The following is a 22,916-nucleotide window of genomic DNA, read 5'->3' on the forward strand; positions in this document are numbered from 1 at the left end:
TGATGCATCTAAGATCAAGATTGAAGAAAGGTTTTGTGGACTCGTGGAATTAATATAATCTCAAGTGGGCATACATTGTTCTAGTAAATTTTATGTTTATGAACATTCTAATTAAGATGAGTATTAAACTTAAGATATGATGAATTTAGGTTTGAAATCCATTAACTTTGCATTTGATGATATGATGATTAAGTCTATATACATAAATATTGTTCAATATTACAATTTAAAAAAATGCATGCATTGGGATGATGCAAGATCTTAAGGGGGGTGTATTTCATGACCATAACTTAGTGTTTTAATTAACATATGTTTAATTCTTCTATCCATGAATTTTATTGGCATATTAGTGTCACTCTTCAAGGAGGTCTATACAAAAAAATACCAGGACAAAATATAAATACAAAAATTATTTTCTATCTATTCCTATGTTGATGGAGGTAACTAGAGATGAAGGATTAAATATAAAATTATTTACATATATTCTAAGTAAATTTTACTTGTGACCATTAATGTATTGATGATTATTTTTCTTGTTGATCTCATAGATGGACATGCAATGTTCTTGGAATGGATTTTCCAAATATAATCAAATTAAGATTTTTCTCAAAGATCGATATAAAACAACTTTTGCATGTCCTTATGGAGCCTACTACTAGAATGTCATGCCTTTTGGTATTAAAAATGTAGGAGCTACATATCAAAGAGCAACATGACCATTACTTTCCATGACATGATGCATAATCTCATGGTAGACTATGTCGATGAACTCTTGGTAAAATCATTAATAAGGGAAGATAATTTGAATTTCCTAGGCAAAATCTTAACAAGGATTGAGAACTATAAACTCCAATTAAATCCAAAGAAATGTGTCTTCAAGGTGACCTCCAAGAAACTATTATGATACATTATTTCTTCTAATATCATAGAGGTTGATCTAGCAAAAGGAAAAAGCAATACTTAAAATATCTCTACCTATAATCATTAATCAATTGTGATCACTACAAGGCAAATTGCAATACATCAAAATATTTATAGATCAATTACCTAACAAATTCCATCCCTTCACACACTTTTTAGATAAGGATGTCACTTTCAAATGGGATGATAAATGCCAACAAGCCTTCTATATACTCAAAGAATATCTCATGTCTCCTCCTATTTTCATGCCACCTATTTTGGGAAAACCTCTTCTCCTATACATATCATCAACAACTATAGCATTGGGAGGGATACTTGCACAACGTGACCATGAAGTAAAGTAAAGAGTTATCTTTTACATAAAAAGTACTTTAGTAGGATATGATCTCAACTATACTTATATTGAATGTGTATTTCTTATTGTAGTATTTGTTTCACATAAACTACAATATTAAATGGTTAGCCATCAAACAAAGCTCATTTCTAAGCTTGATCATCCAAAATACTTTTAAAAAGTAGCTCTCACACGATGGCTAGCAATGTGGGTTATGATCCTTAGTGAGTTCTACATTGAGTACATTGAAAGAAAGGCTATCAAAGGAAAATCTATGGTTGATGATCATCCACTAGTTTTATATTTTCTAGATGAATCAATCTTCACCATCACAGCTACCCAACTATCGTAATTATACTTTGACGGATTTTAACACATGGAGTAGGTGTCGATATCTTATTTATCATACCACAAGGGGATTATATTTGTAGATCATATCGATTAGCATTCCTTTGTATTAATAATATTGCAATATACGAGAAACTCATATAGGACTTAGGATGGTTGTTATGTGAAAAATATAAGAGACAAATATTTTGTGATTCCCAATTGGTCATTCAATAGGTGAATATGATGATTAACTTATCATTTGATGATATGATGATTAACCTTGGATGGTCAATATTCATAATATTTTAATTTTATTTTAGATCTACTTTAAATTTTTGGTTAGTTCAATTTTCAAAATAGTTTAGCTTAATTTTTTATATCATGTAATGATGTAGTCTTGAGATGAGAATAATTGAATAAAAAATTATTGCTTTGATGTACTGGTTAGAAAGAATTTAGAGTTTCATGGATTATTGTTTTATATTGAAAGAAATTAAAAAATTATGTCTATTATTTGAGCCTAGTTATTAACATATTATCGTTCTTGATTTCTTGATATCAACTTGATTTCATATAATATTAAATTATTATTAACATTTTTATCATTCATTGTTACATTAAATTTGTGGATCAAATTCGATGGTTCTTACATTATGGTGTCAGATTATTTGGTTCAAACACTAGGCCTCAAATCCTACTACAACTAATGCACTTCCTAATAAAAATAAAATTGTCAGTTTATAATCAATGGTGATTAAACCTTATTTTGCCATAATTTTTAAATATTAAAGTTTAGCAATATGTGACATTTATGTATCTCTTAAGTGTGATTGAAAGCTAAGTTTCTTAGTAAATCTTGAAAATATTCTCTAACTCATTAAAGATTTTGGAGATCTACATGTAGTGCAAGAGTTTACTCCCTTGTTTGTGGCTATAATTAGTCACATTGTAGTGCCCGCCAAGAATACAGTAGAGAACTAACATCTAATTATAGATAGTTGTGAGATAATATTTTTTTTCTTAAAATTTACAACACCACATAAAAGATTAAGAGTAACATGTACTATAAATTAACACGATCACATAATCATAAGTGCACAAGCAGAAATGAATGATTAATAACATCTAACTACTATTCCCTAGGGTAGCTTAACATCATTACTTAGTAACATTAATAGTAAAGATATGTACAACATTGACTAACAATGATACACGATATTCCCCTACTTAAACTAATGTCCATTTCATTACACTTACATAGGAAAGTAATCATTTAAAATAATATGACATTAGTCATGAATTACGACACTTCTAACATATTAACTTCATTTTAATACACCAATGCCAAATGTTCCTAAGTTAATATTCCTAGCATGCTAGACATTCCACACTTCTCTAAAATATAGACAATACCATTCCTATATAGTAAAAGTTGCATAATTCACCATTACATTTCATATTACATCTCATGCAAGGTGTACATTACAAATATACATTATATGTTTCAAATAGAGTATCATAATGCACTAGTAACATGAATAATATCCAAATTATATATTACAATGATATCTCATGAACATAAGGAATAGATCACGATTGCTCAATGAATACATAGCACAAGAATAAAAAATAAGTAGAAGCATCCTCAATCATGCACACAAACATCCAATGAAGAATCCCAATCGAAGAAGGCATCAAACCACCCTAGCATGTGGAACCAAAAAGGTCTAGCCCCCCTACATCGAAGAATGACATAAGATCCCCCACACACTCTAGATCTAGGTTGACACCTAAACAACCATGGGAACATAGATATACACATAGACAAAAAAAACTAAAGGACTAAATATCACAAGTCATAGGTTAACCTCAAACCACAGATACATTAGAGGCTTCACACAACACTTGAGGATAAAGTCCTAGGACATACATAGGAGAAAGTGTCATCACATGCCATCAACAAGGGTCATCCCGACAATCTCTCATTAGACCCCTACCCCCAAGTGACACCCCTGACAAAATAACTCAACCTTTTGCCAAGACAAGGTGGTACGGTCATGCCACTAAGGCCTTCCCAATTTTATCTTGAGCCTTAACTAGCAATCTAGGCAATGAGTGGGGCATCATGATTATATTTTTAATGTGAAAACTACTCAACCCCTAGATTAATTCATTAGGATTATCACTTGATTAAAACAACTTCCAATGAGATCTCCTAGTAGCCACTTAGGGCCCTTACACCCACTTGGAAGCCACTTCCCCTAATATGCTCCTAAAACCTAGGAATTAAACATAAATATAAAGAACTCATAAAATCGACATGAAACTTTATTATATAGGCTTTGTATCAAAATCTGAACCACATTAGACAATCTAATCCATAACACATTTGTTCAACCATATAGGTCTCATGCAACATAAAAAATGAAAGACCAATAATCTGATAGCAACCAAAAGAATTTTTAGATACTTGAAAAGTATTGTTGATTATGGGTTATGGTATCCATATGGAGAAAATTTTGACTCGAAAGTGTACACAAATGCAGATTGGGCAGGAAATGTTTATGACCGAAAAAGCACAACCGGTGGAGCATTTTTTCTTGGAGGAAGGTTTGTTTCATGGAGTAGTAAGAAGCAGAGTTGTACTTAACAATCTACTATTAAAGCTGAGTATGTTGCAGCTTACATGAATTGCACACAAGCTATGTGGATGAGGCACATTTTGGAAGGTTTTAAGATGAAGATTTCAGAACCTATAAAGATTTTATGTGATAACACAAGTGCCATAAATATTTTGAAGAACCCTGTTTTGCACGCATGAACCAAGCATATTGAATTGAAGTATCATTTCTTGAGGGAAAAAGTTCAGTGTAAAGATGTTATCTTGGAGCATGTTTCTACCAAGGAGTAGCTTGCAGATATTTTTACTAAACCTCTGCCTAAGACTACTTTTGAATAACTTAGATGTCAGTTAGGGGTTGTCCCTCTTCATGAAGTTAGCTAAGTATGATGTAGATTACATCAGTCCTGGAGCTACATGCAAAATTTTACAGGAGGATTGGTGTAAAAGTAGATGTATTCCACGGGGGGAGCATCCAGTTGCAGATTGTTGATGATGCACATTGAAATTTGACATTACATGTTCTACTTTCAATTTGGTATTGTTGTCAAAGGGGGAGAAGAATTATGTGATTATGGGAAGGAGAACCAGCGACAAGATGAAGACACAGTGAGCATGGTGAATACTTGGTAATGTAAACCATGATTCCTATTCACAATTACACAGTAATCAATGGTGTTGATATTTGCATTGCCATCAATGCCAAAGGGGAAGATTGTTGGCATTTGCATGAAGATTTCAATAATGATATGTTATGTTGTCATTAATGTCAATTAAACCGGTAATGATATTGTTGATATTGTTGTAATATTGTTACTATAACTGGTAGGAAGAATTTGTGAGGATAACCGATAACCGGTGTAACGGTGTAAACCTTATCTATTGTTATAACCAGTAAACCCTACCTGTACTTTTTGATAAACCCTAACCGATTAAGTTTGGTGAATTGGTTATATTGGTTTATGATCTGATGATGAGCAGTAATGATGATGACATGCATGATTATTGTATGAAGACAATTCCAAGAGATTTTAGTGCGTTGTTGTAACGTTTTTTGTCTAGGGAATGAGAAAATGTATTGCATCTAATGCAAAGCGTGTGATGAGTTACTAAGTTCAATGAAGCGGTGATCAAGGAGCGATCAAGGTTTTCTTGATTGATGTACAGAGATTGCTATGTAATCAATGGTCATACTTGAACCAAATTTGTTTGTAATCTCGATGAGAGTTGGGTTTTTGTTGTGTTACCAACCTGATTGATTTGTATTTAAGGTCGATGAAGTTGTTTAGTTTTAAGTGAGTTGGCAAAGAGATAGACACAATTTAGTTGAGTGTGTGGTTGTTGAACCGAATGATGTATCTACAGTTTGAGTAAAGGCAGATAGGAGCATGAAATGGATCTAATCAAGCAAGTGTAATGCTATTCAGACAGATCAACAAACTCCTCTTGTTTTCTAATAATTACAGAAAAATTGAAATCCCCTGACCTGGTAAGCTCTAACAAGGTGGTCCATTAGATTGGATTTGTAAATCCTCTACCGAGGTTACTCCTTATAGGGTATTGCTTCTAACAAGGCATTTGTATTCAATCCCTTAACCGGGTGATTCCTAACAGGATCAGTTCTTAACAGGACTTTTTGTAAAGCTTTAACAGGCTAGGCTCCTAACATGGCGAACTTCAGAAGAGTTCAGATATTGTCTTGTGAGTCTCATCTCACCGTGGTTTTTACCTATTTGGGTTTCCACGTCAAAAATATTTGTGTCAATTGGTGAATGTTTATGTGGTTATGTTTTCATGGTTGATTTACTTAACTACTTAACTATTTTTTGATAAGTCATGATGACCAGAAGTATTGAGATATGAAGAAGTTGTTTACTGTTAATTTGTTGTAATAGACAACCGGTTTATCTTATGAGTTTTTATCTTTTATTCTAAGTTTACTTTGAGAGATTGATTGGTGAAGTTTATTATCAATTTTTCTATCTACTGATTCACCCCCCCCCCTCTCAGTAGTTGACCGGATACTTATTCTTTCATCATACCATTAGATTAACCTTGGATGGTCAATATTCATAATATTTTAATTTTATTTTAGGTCTACTTTAAATTTTTGGCTAGTTAAATTTTCAAAATAGTTTAGCTTAAAAGTTTTTTTATCAATTAAATTATATCATGTAACGATGTAGTCCTGAGATGAGAATAACTAAATAAAAAATTCTTTCTTTGATGTACTAGTTAGAAAGACTTTAGAGTTTCATGGATTATTGTTTTATATTGAAAGAAATTAAAAAATTATGTTTATTATTTGAGCCTAGTAATTAACGTATTATCATTCTTGATTTCTTGATATCAACTTGATTTCATATAATATTAAATTATTAAAAACTTTTTTTATCATTCATTGTTACATTATTTTTATTTGTGGATCAAATTCGATGGTTCTTACATTATGGTGTCAGAGTATTTGGTTTAAACACTAGGCCTCAAATCGTACTACAACTATGCACATCATGGAGGAAATTCTAATAAAAATAAAATTGAAAGTTTATAATCAATGGTGATTAAACTTTATTTTGTCATAATTTTTAAATATAAAAGTTTAGCAATATGTGACATTTATGTATCTCTTAAGTGTGATTGAAAGCTAAGTTTGTTAGTAAATCTTGAAAATGTTCTCCAACTCAATATAGATTTTGGATATCTACATGTAGTTCAAGAGTTTACTCCCTTGTTCATGGCTATAATTAGTCACATTTTAGTGTCCGCCAAGAATACAGTAGAGAAATTAACCCAACTAACATCTAATTAGATAGTTGTGAGATAACATTTTTTTCTTAAAAGTTACAACAACACATAAAATCTTAAGAGTAACATGTACTATAAATTAACACAATCACATAATCTTAAGCGCACAAGCGGAAATGAATGATTAATAACATCTAACTACTATTCCTTAGGGTAACTTAACGTCATTACTTAGTAACATTAATAGTAAAGATATTTACAACATTGATTAACAATGATACAAGGTATTCCCCTACTTAAACTAATGTCCATTTCATTACACTTACATAGAAAAGTAATAATTTAAAACAATAGGACATTAATCATGAATTATGACACTTCTAACATATTAACTTCATTTTAATACACTAATGCCAAATGTTCCTAAGTTAATATTCCTAGCATACTATAAATTCCACACTTCTGTAAAATATAGCCGGTACCATTCCTATATAGTAGAAGTCACATAATTCACCATTACATTTCATAATACATCTCATGCAAGGGGTACATTACAAATATACATTATTTGTTTCAAATAGAACTCATAAAATCCACATGAAACTTTATTACATAGGCTTTGTATCAAAATACAAACCACATTAGCCAATCTGATCCATAATGCATTTGTTCAACCATATAGGTGACCTCATTCAACATAAAAAATGAAAGACCGATAATCCAAGATATATGCATACATATGGAAGATAAAATGACACATAAACCCCTCAAATCCAACCAATTAGCTTTTAGCAATTCGATCATAGAAAATAAAAGACTCCCAAACAAGTCTCTAATTTGTCCAAAACTGACATGAAACTAAAAAACTAAACCAAATATACAAAACTATGAAACAACCCCTTTGTTATTTCTTTTAGTGCATTTACAACTTGTCCTAGTGCATTTACAAATTCTTTTAGCACTTTTACAACTTCTCCTGGCACATACATGACATAGAATGACACATTTATAGCATAGAGTTTCACACACACAACACAAAATGACACATTCACAAAACATAATGACACATATGAAACTTATTTTAGCACACGTAGGATAGAGACTAGATTACGACATAAAAAAACCACTTAAACCCACAAATAGACACTAGAACAACTTTAAACACAACATCTGACTTGTACCCAATAGATAAAAAGGGTATATCCTACCCAAAAACATAATTTGATAATATGGTATCAAAAATCGATTCATAAAATACCAAACATCAAAAAACAAACAACTTCTTAAAGAAGTGAAACAAAATAACTCAATCATCAAATTAACGAATTACAAAACCAAGACCTAGAATTTAATAGAACTATAAAAGACGTCATTTTAATACAAAGAAAACAATATTTTCCTTTTTTGAAGAAAAAATACATAAGTAAAATAATATTGAGAAAAACTACCAACCTAGAATTAAGAAGAATAAGACAAATGATTGTGGAGGAGGATGATCCCACACAAACAAACCTCTGCACACAAAACCCAAACCAGTGCAAGATCAACCTTCTCCAATGCATACACAACAACAATGTGAAATTCAAGAAACACTCAAAACCACTCTCAAATGAACACAAGAAATCTCCTTCAAATCCTGAAATCAAGATCAACTGTTAAATCCAAATTTGCAGACCTTCAACACATCATTCCATAATTTTTGATTTTCAAAAACTAGAGTACCAAAACCATCTTCATGAAAAATCTTTTGAAAACCACACAGTACAAAACCAAAAAAAATCTTTCAAAAATCAATTACCACCCTTTCCTAAAATACTGAGGACCCAAAATAACAACTTCCCATGTGAACAAAAAAATCACTCCACATCAACATGAAGAAAAGGGCAATAAATAATAATTACCAAATACGTCTCCAAAATATCCATCAAATATGAAATAATTAAATTCATAAATAAACATAAATAATTAAATAACATAATTCTATAAAATAATATTTATATAATACAATAAAACTCACAATGAAGATATATGTATACATTACATTATTTATTAATTACAGAAAAGGACTATGCATAATAATTAATTAATTGGTCACCACAACTCTATAGAGTCAAACCAATAAAAATCTTAAATACAATACACCATATTTAAACCACATAACACCTAACAAGGTGACTTAAGATTAAATATTAGAACTAACAAGATAGAGACTAGGATTAGAATGTGATAAGACCTTATGCAACGTCCGATCAACTACCATTCCGATTAGAAGCTCATGCTTAGACTTAGATTTACAACTTGTCAATATTGAAGAAAGGTTTTGTGGACTCATGGAATTAATATTATCTCAAGTGGGGATACATTTTTTTAGTAAATTTTAGGTTTATGAATATTCTAATTAAGATGAGTATTAAACTTAAGATATGATGAATTTAGGTTTGAAATCCATTAACTTTTCATTTATTAAGTCTATATACATAAATATTGTTTAATATTATAATTTGAAAGCATGCATGCATTGGGATGATGCAAGATCTTAAGGGGGATGAATGTCATGACCATAACTTAGTATTTTATATGTTTAATTTTTATATCCATAAATTTTATTGGAACATTAGTGTCCCTCTTTGAGGATAGTTCTACAAAAAAATACTAGGAAAATATATAAATAAGAAAAATATTTTTTCTCTATTCTTGTGTTGATGGAGGTAACTAGAGATGAAGGATTAAATATAAAATTATTTACATATATTCTAAGTAAAGTTTACTTGTGACCATTAATGTATTGATGATTCTTTTTCTTGTTGATCTCATAGATGGACATGCAATATTATTGGATGGATTTTCCAAATATAATCAGATTAAGATTGTTCTCAAAGATCAATATAAAACAACTTTTGCATGTCCTTATGGAACCTACTACTAGAATGTCATTCCTTTTGGTCTTTTGGTCTTAAAATATCTAATGTGAGACTATGTTGATGAACTCTTGGAAAAATCATTAATAAGGGAAGATAATCTGAATTTCCTAGACAATAATCTCTACAAGGATTGAAAACTATAAACTCTAATTAAATCCAAAGAAATGTGTCTTCAAGGTGACCTCCAAGAAACTATTATGATACATTATTTCTTCTAATGTCAAAGAGATTGATCTAGCAAAAGGAAAAATCAATACTTAACATGTCTCCACCTATAAACATTAATCAATTTTGATCACTACAAGGCAAATTGCAATGCATCAATATATTTATAGATCAATTACCTATCAAATTCCATCTCTTTACACACTTTTTAGATAAGGCTAACACATTCAAATAGGATGATAAATGCCAACAAGCCTTCTAGATACTCAAAGAATATCTCATGTCTCCTCCTATTTTCATGCCACCTATTGTGGGAAAACCTCTTCTCCTATACATCAGCAACAACTATAGCATTGGGAGGGCTACTTGCACAACATGACCATGAAGGAAAGTAAAGAGCTATCTATTACATAAGTTGTACTTTAGTAGGATATGATCTCAACTATACTTATATTGAGTTTGTATTCCTTATTGTAGTACTTGTTTCACAAAAACTAAAATATTATATGGCTAGCCATCAAACAAAGCTCATTGCTAAGATTGATCATCCAAAACACTTTAAAAAATTACCTCTCACATGATGGCTAGCAATGTGGGTTATGATCCGTAATGAGTTCTACATTGAGTATGTTGAAAGAAAGGCTATCAAAGGACAATCTATAGTATATCAACTTGTTGATGCATCTATGGTTGATGATCATTGACTAGTTTTAGATTTTCCAGATGAATCAATCTTCACCATCACAACTATCCAACTAGATGGTAATTATATTGTGATAGGTATTTCACACATGGAGTAGGTGTTGATATCTTATTTATCATACCACAAGGGGATTATATTCCTAGATCATATCGATTAGCATTCTTTTGTACAGATAATATTGCAATATACGAGAAACTCATACATGACTTAGGATGGTTGTTATGTGAAAAATATAAGAGAAAAATATTTTATGATTCCCAATTGGTCATTCAATAGGTGAATATGATGATTAACTTATCATTTGATGATATGATGATTAACCTTGGATGGTCAATATTCATAATATTTTAATTTTGTTTTAGATCTACTTTAAATTTTTGGTAAGTTGAATTTTCAAAATAGTTTAGCTTAAAAGTTTTTTATCAATTAAATTATATCATGTAATGATGTAGTCTTGAGATGAGAATAGCTGAATAAAAAATTCTTGCTTTGATGTACTAGTTAGAAAGACTTTAGAGTTTCATGGATTATTCTTTTATATTGAAAGAAATCAAAAAATTATGTTTATTATTTGAGCCTAGTTATTAACTTATTATCGTTCCTGATTTCTTGATATCAACTTGATTTTATATAATATTAAATTATTATTAACTTTTTTATCATTCATTGTTACATTAAATTTGTGGATCAAATTTGATGGTTCTTACATTATGGTGTCAGAGTATTTGGTTCAAACACTAGGCCTCAAATCCTACTACAACTAATGCACATCATGGAGGAAATTCTAATAAAAATAAAATTGTAAGTTTATAATCAATGGTGATTAAACCTTATTTTGTCATAATTTTTAAATATTAAAGTTTAGCAATATGTGACATTTATGTATCTCTTAAGTGTGATTGAAAGCTAATTTCTTAGTAAATCTTGAAAATGTTCTCTAACTCATTATATATTTTGGAGATCTACATGTATTGAAAGAGTTTACTCCCTTGTTTTTGGCTATAATTAGTCACATTGTAGTGCCCGCCAAGAATGCAGTAGAGAAATTAACCCAACTAACATTAAATTAGATAGTTGTGAGATAAAAAAAAATTTAAAATTTACAACAACACATAAAAGCTTAAGAGTTACATGTACTATAAATTAACACAATCACATAATCTTAAGTGCACAAGCAGAAATGAATGATTAATAACATCTAACTACTATTCCCTAGGGTAACTTAACCTCATTACTTAGTAACATTAATTGTAAAGATATGTACAACATTGATTAACAATGATACATGATAACCAACAACATAATTCACCACATGAAGTGAGAATGCGGGAGCGGGAGAAGGGAGCGGCTTTGAATTTGAATTCAAGGCAAGGCCAGAAACCCTGCAATGGATAGGTGAACCAAGGGGAGAAAGGAAAGGATGATTCTTGGGACTACCCGGATTTCTCTGAGCCAAATAGAAAAGACTCGGTGGATGGGGACCCACATGTAGGCGACAACCCTATCAATCCTCATGGGGAAAATGGAGAATCACGTGCTGGAGACATTCCAAGGTAGGGACCTGTTCGAAGGGACAACGGTCGATCTTGGACTTCTCTATTTGGTGTCAAACCAAGTGGAAAGTCCTCGCTCCCTCTAGTTCATAATATCTCAGACCCCAAAAAAGGTAGATTTGCTATTGAAATTCCAAACCCAATTATTGAGCATAATATTAACCTTATGTCAATGACATTGGTTGGAAAAATTTTGGGCCCAAGGCCAAATATTGATGTTTTAAGGGTATTTTCTAAACACAAATGGGCACTTAAAGGTCAAGTGGAGATCACTGCTATGTCCAAAGGGGTTTTGTCTATGGCTTTCTCATGTAAGGAAGACATGGCAAGGGTTCTCTGTGATGACCCTTGGCTGATTGGTAAATCAACACTCGCTTTGCAAAAATGGATGCCTAAGACGGACCTAAATGAATCATTTTTTGTACAAGCTCCTATTTGGGTCAGACTATGGGACTTCCCTTAGATTTCTGGGTGGAGGATGTCTTTAAAGGAATCGCTAGTTCCTTCGGTGAACTCCTTTCTATGGATCCTATAATAGCTACTAGAAGAAGACTCGCCTTTGCTAGGATCTATGTTGGAGTTATGCAAGGCACGAACATGCCCCTATCCATTGAAATTAACTCTATATTGGGAAAATGGATCCAACCAATAGAATATGAAAGTGTCCCTTTCGCTTGTTTTCATTGCAAAATATCAGGACATACAGCAAGGAAATGCCCTCTTCAGGTTGTCAAAGAGAAAGAAAAGAAAGAAAAGGCAACGCAATGGAAGGCAAAAAACCCTGTTAAGCAACCTGAGAGCTCTTAAAAAGAGAAAATGATTGAAGATGCCCAGAGTATCATCGTCCCTGACACGATAGAACAACAAGAGAAGTGGAAAAACCAGAAAAGACTTTGCTTGAAGATGGTAAAGAGGATCAGATAGGCAAAGTAGAGAGAGAACAACAAGATATCAATAAGGAGGATCAATGAAGTGATACCCTGGAAGATGGACAAATTTAGGTGGTGTTACAAAACAAGGAGGAAGCAGATTCAAATCACATTATGGAAAACACCACCAGAGATGGCCCTAGAATTGATTATGAGGAAGCCTAGAAGTGTTTGATCCTTGGAGGAATCTCATTGTCAGAATCACAACAATCGGTGGAGATGATGAAATCCACCTTCCAGCAGTTACCAACGACCTCGCTGCTTAATATAAGTGCTAAGTGGGCTAAGGTTGAAGATGTTGACCAGAAGATAACCACCCAGAATATTCAAGAGGAAGATTGCCAGACAAGTGAAGTAGCAGATCGAAAGAGAGGAGAAAAAAAAGGGCCGAAATCTACCCCCCGGACTACCCTAGTCAAGACAAGAAACCAGACCAAAGCCAACACGGGATTTGACCCCTCTCCTCCTGGGAGGAAAAAAGCAAGCCAGATCAGAGATCAAGAGGCAAGCAAGAATATAGTGGATAGCACTCAATTGACCATCCATGAGGTATGTTCCCTAGTTAGAAAATGAAAATTATTTCATGGAATATTCATGAATTGAATAGTCCACATAAATAGGATATTCTCAGAAACTTAGTCAGAGAACATAAACCAGACATTGTTATTATCTAAGAAACTAAAATGACAAAAGAGAAAGTAGAAAAGATAAAGCTTTTTAAGGATGGGGAATTCCTTGGTGGTAGCTCTGATGGTGCTTCTGGGGGCATTGCCATTTTTCTGGAATCTAAGGCATGTTTCTGGGGAGCCTGTCAAGCAGGATAGTGATTTGCCTTTTATCAGGTTTCATCACATTGGGGATGGAACCTCTTTTCTCCTTACCAATATTTATGCCCCTAATAATAGACTAGGTAGAAGTAAATTTTGGAAGAAGCTTGAAGCTATTTAGGCTCTTTATAAGGATGAAATGTGGATTGTTATGGGGGACTTCAATACCCCTCTCCGTGACAACGAGGAGTTTGGAAGTATCCCTTCTTAGTTAGATAGTAGAATGGATTTGTTGAACTTTATCAACAACCAGGGTTTGCATGATATTAATCTCCAAGGGGCTAATTTTACCTGGACGAACAGGAGGATGGGGGAAGATCTCATTCAAGTCAGACTTGACAGGGCCCTTATTTCTAATGAGTGGTTTAACCATTATCAGTGCTCCCTATTGGCCATCTCTAGGATTGGTTCTGACCACTTCTTTGTGGTTTTTGTTGCTGATAATTCAATTGTTAAAAGAAACTTCTCATTTAGATTTGAAAGGATGTGGTTGGACCATCCTAACCTTGAGAAGGCCATTGAGATGTGGTGGTCTATTGATGTCAAAGGTACTGCTATGTATAGAATGGCTAAAAAATTAAGGTATGTGAAAGATAATAATAAAAATGGAACAAGGAGGTTTTCGGGGATTTGTTTGCTTCCAAGTCAAGAACCCAGTTGGAACTCAAGGAAATACAGGATAAAATCCAAACTAGTGGATACAATGAAGTATCAATTAGGGAGGAGAATGAAGTGCTTGTGAAGTACCATAAGATTATCAGAAGAGAAGAAGAATTCTGGAAACAAAGGTCTAGATCTCTATGGCTTAAAGTTGGGGATAGAAACACCAGATTCTTCCATATGACTGCTATGAAACACAAGGCTGCAAATAGAATCTCAAAGCTGAGAATTGGGGGAATTGAAACTAGGAAGGATGATGAGATTGGGAAGAAAGCCAGGAACTTTTTCATTTCCCTCCTCTCAGCGAATAGTGGTTTGGATGGTCTTTCTCAAAGAGCCCTCTTAGAGAACATTCCTTCAATCATTAATGAGGTTCAGAACAAGGCTTTGGTGGCCATTCCTTCTAAGGAGGAAGTTAAAAAAGCGGTTTTTTCTTTTGATGGTAATAAAGCCCCGTGCCCAGATGGATTTTCGATGTTCTTCTTTCAAGCCTTTTGGGACATCCTCAAAAGTGATGTGGTGAAAGGTGTGCAAGAGTTTTTTGGGGCTAGAATTATCTTGAAGGAAATCAATGCTACTTTCTTGGTTTTGATCCCCAAATGCTCTAGGGCTGACTCTATGGATAAGTTTTGTCTGATAAGCTTATGTAATTCGTTCTATAAAATCATCTCTAAGGTGGTGACTGGCAGACTACTAAGGATTCTTCCTTTGATCATCTTGCCCCAACAGAGTGGATTTGTTCCTGAAAGAAAAATCCTTTACTCTATCATTGCTATCCATGAAAACATTCATTCATTGGTGGATTAAAAAAAAAAGGCTTTCTAATGAAGTTGGATTCGCCAAAAGCCTATGACCGTGTTGACTGGAGCTTCTTGGGTAAGGTGCTTGGTGCTTTTGGCTTTGGTGATGGGTTTATTCAGCTGATTGATCAACTTATCTCGACCCCTTCTTTCTCTGTTATTGTGAATGGAGTGCCTTCCCCCTTCTTCAAAACTTCTAGGGAGGTAGGGGTATCCCATATCCCCTATTCTCTTCATCATTCTGGCTGAATATCTGGGTAGATTTATTAACAAATTTGTTTCTCTGGGGCTTCTTTGTGGTACCTCCCCCTCTTATGGTTTTAGAGCCTGTACCCACGAGCATTTTATAGATGATACCATCTTAATGGGTACTTCATGTATCAAAGAAGTGTCCAACTTGAAGAACCTTCTCAATACTTATAGTTCGGCCTCAGGTCAAACAATCCATTGGGAGAAAAGCTCTATTTTCTTCTTCAACACCCCAAAGGACAGACATATGAGGATGGCCCGGATCCTTAGGTGCCAAATTGGTAAGCCTCCTTCTATTTATCTTGGTCTCCCTTTGCGTATGAAACCTTTGGAGCTGTTTTGGAATAGTCTTGTGGATAGATTCAGTAAGAAGCTAGCTAGTTGGAAAGGTACCCTTCTTAGTCAAGCTAGAAAAAATCAACTTTTAAAGTCTTCTCCCCAGAGTCTTCTGGTGTATGCTTTAAGCCTCTTCAAAATCCCTGGAAAATTTGTTGAAGCTATTGAGAAAATTCAGAAAGCCTTCCTTTGGTCTAGGGTTGAGGAGAAGAAGAGAATGGCTCTCATAGCCTGGGATAATGTATGTAAACCCAAAAAGAAGGGTTTTGGGCTTAAGAAATATCAGAACTTTGAACAAAACTCTTCTTGCCAAACAAATCTGTAGAACCTATCAGGGAAATGGAGAATGGAATGAGTACTTATGAGAGGTTCCCGCCATAGAATATTTCCTTTCCTCTGATCAAATTCCAAGTGCCTCTTCTATTTGGAATAGTTTTATCCAGGCTAAAGGTATTGTTAGTTTACGCAATGTCTAGGCAATAGGTGATGGCATGAAGGTGTATTTTTGGGATGATGCTTAGATTGGAGAAGCCCCTCTTAATAAGTGTGTCTCTCATATGCTCATCCAAAATTGTAAGGAGAAGTTTGGTGCGAAAGTGGTTGATTACTAAAAAGATCAAAAGTGGGTGGACCTCAGCTCTATTGATCACAACCTAAAGAAGGTAAACTTAATGATCAACCATGCAATCTTAAATACCAGAAGGGAAGACCACATGGTGTGGAGCGGGACCTCTTCACAGACTTATTCCATTTCATCTGTTGTCTTTTTGTTGGCTCAGTCCCAAGACCCTACTCCTTGTTGGGCTAAGGCATGGCACCCAGGTTTGACTTCTAAAATCAATATCTTTTTATGGATTCTTTTGCAAAATTAGATTCTAACTACTAATAATTTGAGAAAGAGGGGCTTCTGTATCCCAAACAGATGTTATCTCTATCTCAATAATGAGGAATTTGTGAAACATACTTTTATACACTATTCTTTTGTCCTTCCAGTCTAGGGGATATTTTTTCAACTTTGGGGATTGAATTGGGCTTTCCTAGGGGAGATTCAAGACTGTTTCAGAAGGTGACACTACACTACCAATAATCTGACCATAAGAAATTTATGGAAGTTTTCCTTTGCTCATATCCTTTGGGGTATATGGAAAGAGATGAATAACAAATTATTCAGGAATGAAATTAACACCTCTGAAGTGGTGTGGGCCAAGATAAAATATAATTGTGTTAAGAATGTGATGGCCAGGGGAGAGCATTGTTGTAATAATAAGGAGGACTTTGATGTTCTCAAGAACTGGAATATCCCAGCCTACATGGGCACCAACATCAACCAAATCAAAAGAAGTATGTGTAGTTGGTCTTTTCCCCCAAATGATTGGTTTAAAGCCAACTTTCATGGTGCTACTAAAGGGAACCCTGGACCTGCTGGTTGTGGTGGTGTTATCTGGAATCATGATGGCTTTTGTACTGGGGTGGTGGCCTATCCCTTGGGGATTCAGACTAATCATCTGGCTGAAGCTATGGGAGCCCTCCAAACTATTAAATTATCTTATAATTTGGGTGTCAAAATGTTATGGTTGGAAGGTGACTCTAAAAACATTATTAATTGCCTCCTTGGTAAACACCAACCCTCGTGGATGATTAAAAACATCATTGATTCTACCAGGTAGTTGCTTCAGGGGTTTGATAAGTGCTACATTTCCCATGATTATAGAGAGGCCAACAGGTGTGTCGATTGGGTTGTCAATGAGGTAGTACAGAGCGAACAAATCAAGATCTGGAATTGTGAGGGGGAGCCCCCTTGTGTGACATGTGATATCTTAACTTATGAAAGATTTCATGGTAAGCAAGGCCAGCTTTGAAATTATTTCCCGAGATGATAAGGGAGGTCATGGCAGCAGTAGTCAATTTTGTATGCAGCCGAGAAGGAGGTACAATAATAATTACAGGATCACTTTGCATGTTTTATGAGTGTTTTTTTCCCTATTGAACGGAATTATTAGAAATTTCCATAGGCTTCTAGTGGTTTCTCACAAGAAATTCATTGCGAAGAAAGGTATTTGCAGGAATTTATAGTGGATAGACATAAATAACAATATGGGGGGAAATTGCAAGAGAATAGAGGCTGCCACTATTGATAAATGGAGGAGTTGTCCTCAAGTCTGGGTGGTACTTCAAGCTTCCAAGATGATTGATTTCATGGAGAGAATGCAGGAGAAACGAACCAAAATTACAAGAATTTTCAAGAAGGGTTGGAATAAAGACACATTGACTATTGGCAACAGGAAGGTCAAGGTGACTGAAACTATGATCGTTGAGGGTACGAGTCTTTCGATGGATGACATCAAGTTCTATAGGGATAGGAAGATTTCAAACATTGTCGTGAAGAAATTTTTGAAGGATGAGGAGGAGAAAGCCAGATTGGTGAAGGGAAGCCATACTTACTACTTGCCAAAGGTAATTAAGCTAATTTGGCAAAGGGTTTTGCTTGCTATTATGGAATTTATCACTCTTGATGGTAGATTTACTAGGTTTTACAACTATCATTTTGTCATTCTCAACCACTTTTGGTATAAAGAGAAAATTTCCATTCCATATTATCTTTTTTGCACCCTAAATGTTGGGATCAAGGATGCAATATCCAACCCCAATACCAATCCAGCAATGCATGAGGGTTTGATGGTGATTCTGTATAATCACATCAAGAACACTACCGTCTATTTAGACATTGTTGAGGTCTCTGAATCAGAAGAGGACCTTGACGACTCTGATGATGAGGAAGGTGAAGGCTATGACACGGAAGATGAGGTAGAGGATGACCCCCAAATTGTTGGGTCGAGCAGGAAAAAAAGAAAAACATGGCATGAGCTACAGAACAAAGGGTCGGCCAAAATAAATTAGAGAGGGGAGGATGAGGATAGCTGGTATGAAGAGGATAATGAGACTGAGAATGACATGGATACTGAAAGCAAGGAGGTCTAAATCCTCTCGATCTAGAAGTAGAAAAGCAAAAATCCTAAAATTAAGGATGTGGGAGCCAAGAATCGGTCGCCTCTCATGACTGACTCTAAGGATAAGGGCCTGATGGGGGAGGACACGGTGATGAAAGAAGCTCAGAGCTCTGATGTCAGGGAGGTGGGTCTTGAGGTGAATTTCGAGCATGTTGGAGACAAGACCCAGGAAGGCCATCACCTGGATATCAGCCTCTGCATCAATGATGGCACAGATAGTTTCAACAAGGTGCTCCATTGGATGCAAAAAGAAGTTATCATCATAAAAACCAAGCAAGCCCAGGAAGCCGGAAAAATTGATACTTTAGAAACTATAGGCTTGGGTAAATTCAACTCCCTCCCAGATTGTCTCAGTGAGCTCACCAAAGCTATTAGTAATGCAGAGGAGATCATCAATGCTCATCGAAATAGCTTTCTTACCTTGGAGAACAGAGCAGGGGCTACTGAAAAAAGACTTGAAGGAGTTGAGAACATGCTCAAAAATATTGGTGAGCAAAGTCATAAGATCCTTAAGGCTTCCTTAGCTAGTATTAAGGCTCTTATTAGTAAGCTGGAGAATAACCATGGGGATAAGGCTTCTGAGGGCATCATTTATGTGAAGGAAGATACCCCTGATGATAAAGAGACTAGGCTTGGTAGAAGAATGCATGCAAGCACAAGAAAGTTGCAAAGCCAAAGCAAGGAAATTGAGGATATCAAGCGAGCGGCTGATAATATGGAACAACTGGAGCTGGAAGCCGCTAAGATGCTTCAAAAGTTAACGTAACACTGGGCTCTTTCTTTTTCAGTCCTGTTTGCTTTTGTTAGCTGTCTCTAGTTTGTTGGCTTTTTGCTTTTTAGCTATCCTTTTCTTAGTTGTTTTCTTTTGCATTTTGTTGCACTTTAATGTATATATTTTGATCTTTTGGTTGTAATGGGTTTTAGGGGCCCATCCAAACCTATTTTCCCTTATTAAAAAATAATGATACATGATATTCCCCTACTTAAACTAATGTCCATTTTATTACACTTACATAGGAAAGTAATCATTTAAAACAATAGGACATTAATCATGAATTTTGACACTCTAACATATTAACTTCATTTTAATACACCAATGCGAAATGTTCCTAAGTTAATATTCCTAGCATACTAGATATTCCACACTTCTCTTAAATATAGCCCATATCATTCCTATATAGTAGAAGTCACTTCATTTACCATTACATATCACTATCCATCTCATGCAAGGTGTACATTACAAATATATATTATCTATTTCAAATAGAGGATCATAATGCACTAATAACATGAATAATATCTAAATTTATATTAAAATGATATCTCATGATCATAAGGAATAGATCACAATTTCTCCATAAATGCATAGCACACAAATCTGAAATAAGTAGAAGCATCCTCAATCATGCACACAAACATTCAATTAAATCCCAATGGAAGAGGGCATCAATCCACTCGACCATGTGGAACCAAAAAGGTCCAGTCCCCATGCATCAGAGAATGACATAAGGCCCCACACACACTCTATATCTAGGCCGACACCTAAACAACCGTGGGAACATAAATATACACATAGACAAAAAAAATGAAGGACTAAACATCACAAGTCATAGGTTAACCTCAAACCACAGACACATAATAGGCTTCACACAATACTTGAGGATAAAGACTTAGGACACACATAGGGGAAAGTGTCATCACATGCCATCAACAAGGGTTATCCCGATAGTCTCTCACTAGACTGCTACCCCCAAGTGACACACATGCCAAACTAACTCAACCTTTTTCAAAGACAAGAGAGTACGGTCATACCACTAAGGCCTTCCCAACTTGATCTTGAGCCTGAACGAGCACTCTAGGTCATGAGTGGGGCATCATGATTATCTTGTTAATGTGAAAACTACCCAACCCCTAGATTAATTCATTAGGATTATCACTTGATTAAAACAACTTCCAATGAGATCTCCTAGAAACCACTTAGGGCCCTGACACCCACTTGGAAGCCACTTCCCCTAATATGCTCCTAAAAGCTAGGAATTAAACATAAATATAAAGAACTCATAAAATCCACATGAAACTTTATTAAATAGGCTTTGTATCAAAATCTGAACCATATTAGCCAATCTAATCTGTAACACATTTGTTCAACCATATAGGTCTCATGCAACATCAAAAATGAAAGACCAATAATCCAAGATATATGCATACATATGGCAGATAAAACGACACATAAATCCCTCAAATTCAACCAATAAGCTTTTAAAAATTTCATCGCAGAAAATAAAAGACTCTCAAACAAGCCTCTAATTTGTCCCAAACTAACATGAAACTAAAAAACTAAACCAAATATACAAAACTATGAAACAAACCCTTTGTTATATCTTGTAGTGCATTTACAACTTATTCTAGTGCATTTACAAATTCTTTTAAATTGCACTTTTACAACTTCTTCTGGCACATACATGACATAGAATGGTGCATTCACAACATAGAGTTGTGCACATACAACACAAAATGACACATTCACAACACATAATGACACATATGAAACTTATTTTAGCGCATATAGGATAGAGACTAGATTACAACACAGAAAACCACTTAAACCCACAAATAGACACTAGAACAACTCTGAACACAACCTCTGACTTGTACCCAATAGAGAAAAAGGGTATGTCCTACCTAGAAACATAATTTGACAATATTATATCAAAAATTGATTCATAAAATACCAAACATAAAAAACAAACAACTTCTTAGAGAAGTGAAATAGATGCACTCAATCATCAAATCAACGAATTACAAAACCAAGACCTAGAATTTACTAGAGCTATAAAAGACATCAATTTAAATACAAAGAAAACAATATTTTCCTTTTTTGAAGCAAAAATACATAAGTAAAAGAATATTGAGAAAAACTACCAACTTGGAATTAAGAAGAATAAGACAAATGATTATGGAGGAGGACGATCTCACACGAACAAACCTTGGCATGCCAAACCCAAACCAGTGCAAGATCAAACTTCTACAATGCATGCACAACACCAATGTGAAATTAGAGAAACACTCAAAACCACTCTCAATTGAACACAAGAAATCTCTTTCAATTCCCCAAATCAAGATTAACCATTAAATTCAAATTTGCATACCTTCAACATATCATTACATAATTTCTCATTTTAAAAAACTAGAGCACCAAATCTGATGGTAGAGAAATCACCATCTGCATCCTTTCTAGTACTACAAACTATTTTAAATAAAATATCCCTACCATTGTCCACTCAACACACCTTCTCTGCCACCACTATCTAACACTTCGAATGCCGCATCCACCTCAAACCAACCTAAGATCAAGGTCAAGATTGTCGATAAGAGATGTGGAGAATATACCCTTCAAAATGCACTATATGTGGGCACCTCCCTCCTCCAAAATCCTATGGTAGGCCTAAGGAAATTGAGATTCAAAAGAAACCTACCACACAGTGTAAAAAGACCACATTCCAGTAGTGGGGTCCACTTGATGAAGATAATCTTGAAATTGATGTCACCTCTTGGCTCTAAAGAGAGTAAAATGAAACACCAACAGACATTCCTAAGGAAATGTATCATAAGGCATCAACTATAGTAGACAAGATGGGTTATAAAGGACAAGGTCTTGGACCTAAGGAACAAGGCAGAAAGACACTCATCTCACCAACGCCATACAAATACAATAGGGGCTTGGGTTACTGCCCAATGTCAAAGGTCATCATCATAGGTGCTCTGACAAATCCTCCCTCTGACATTGGAGACTCCAACAAAGAGAAATTCCACGA

Source organism: Cryptomeria japonica, chromosome 8, assembly GCF_030272615.1.
Source record: "Cryptomeria japonica chromosome 8, Sugi_1.0, whole genome shotgun sequence".
Taxonomy (NCBI): Eukaryota; Viridiplantae; Streptophyta; class Pinopsida; order Cupressales; family Cupressaceae; genus Cryptomeria; species Cryptomeria japonica.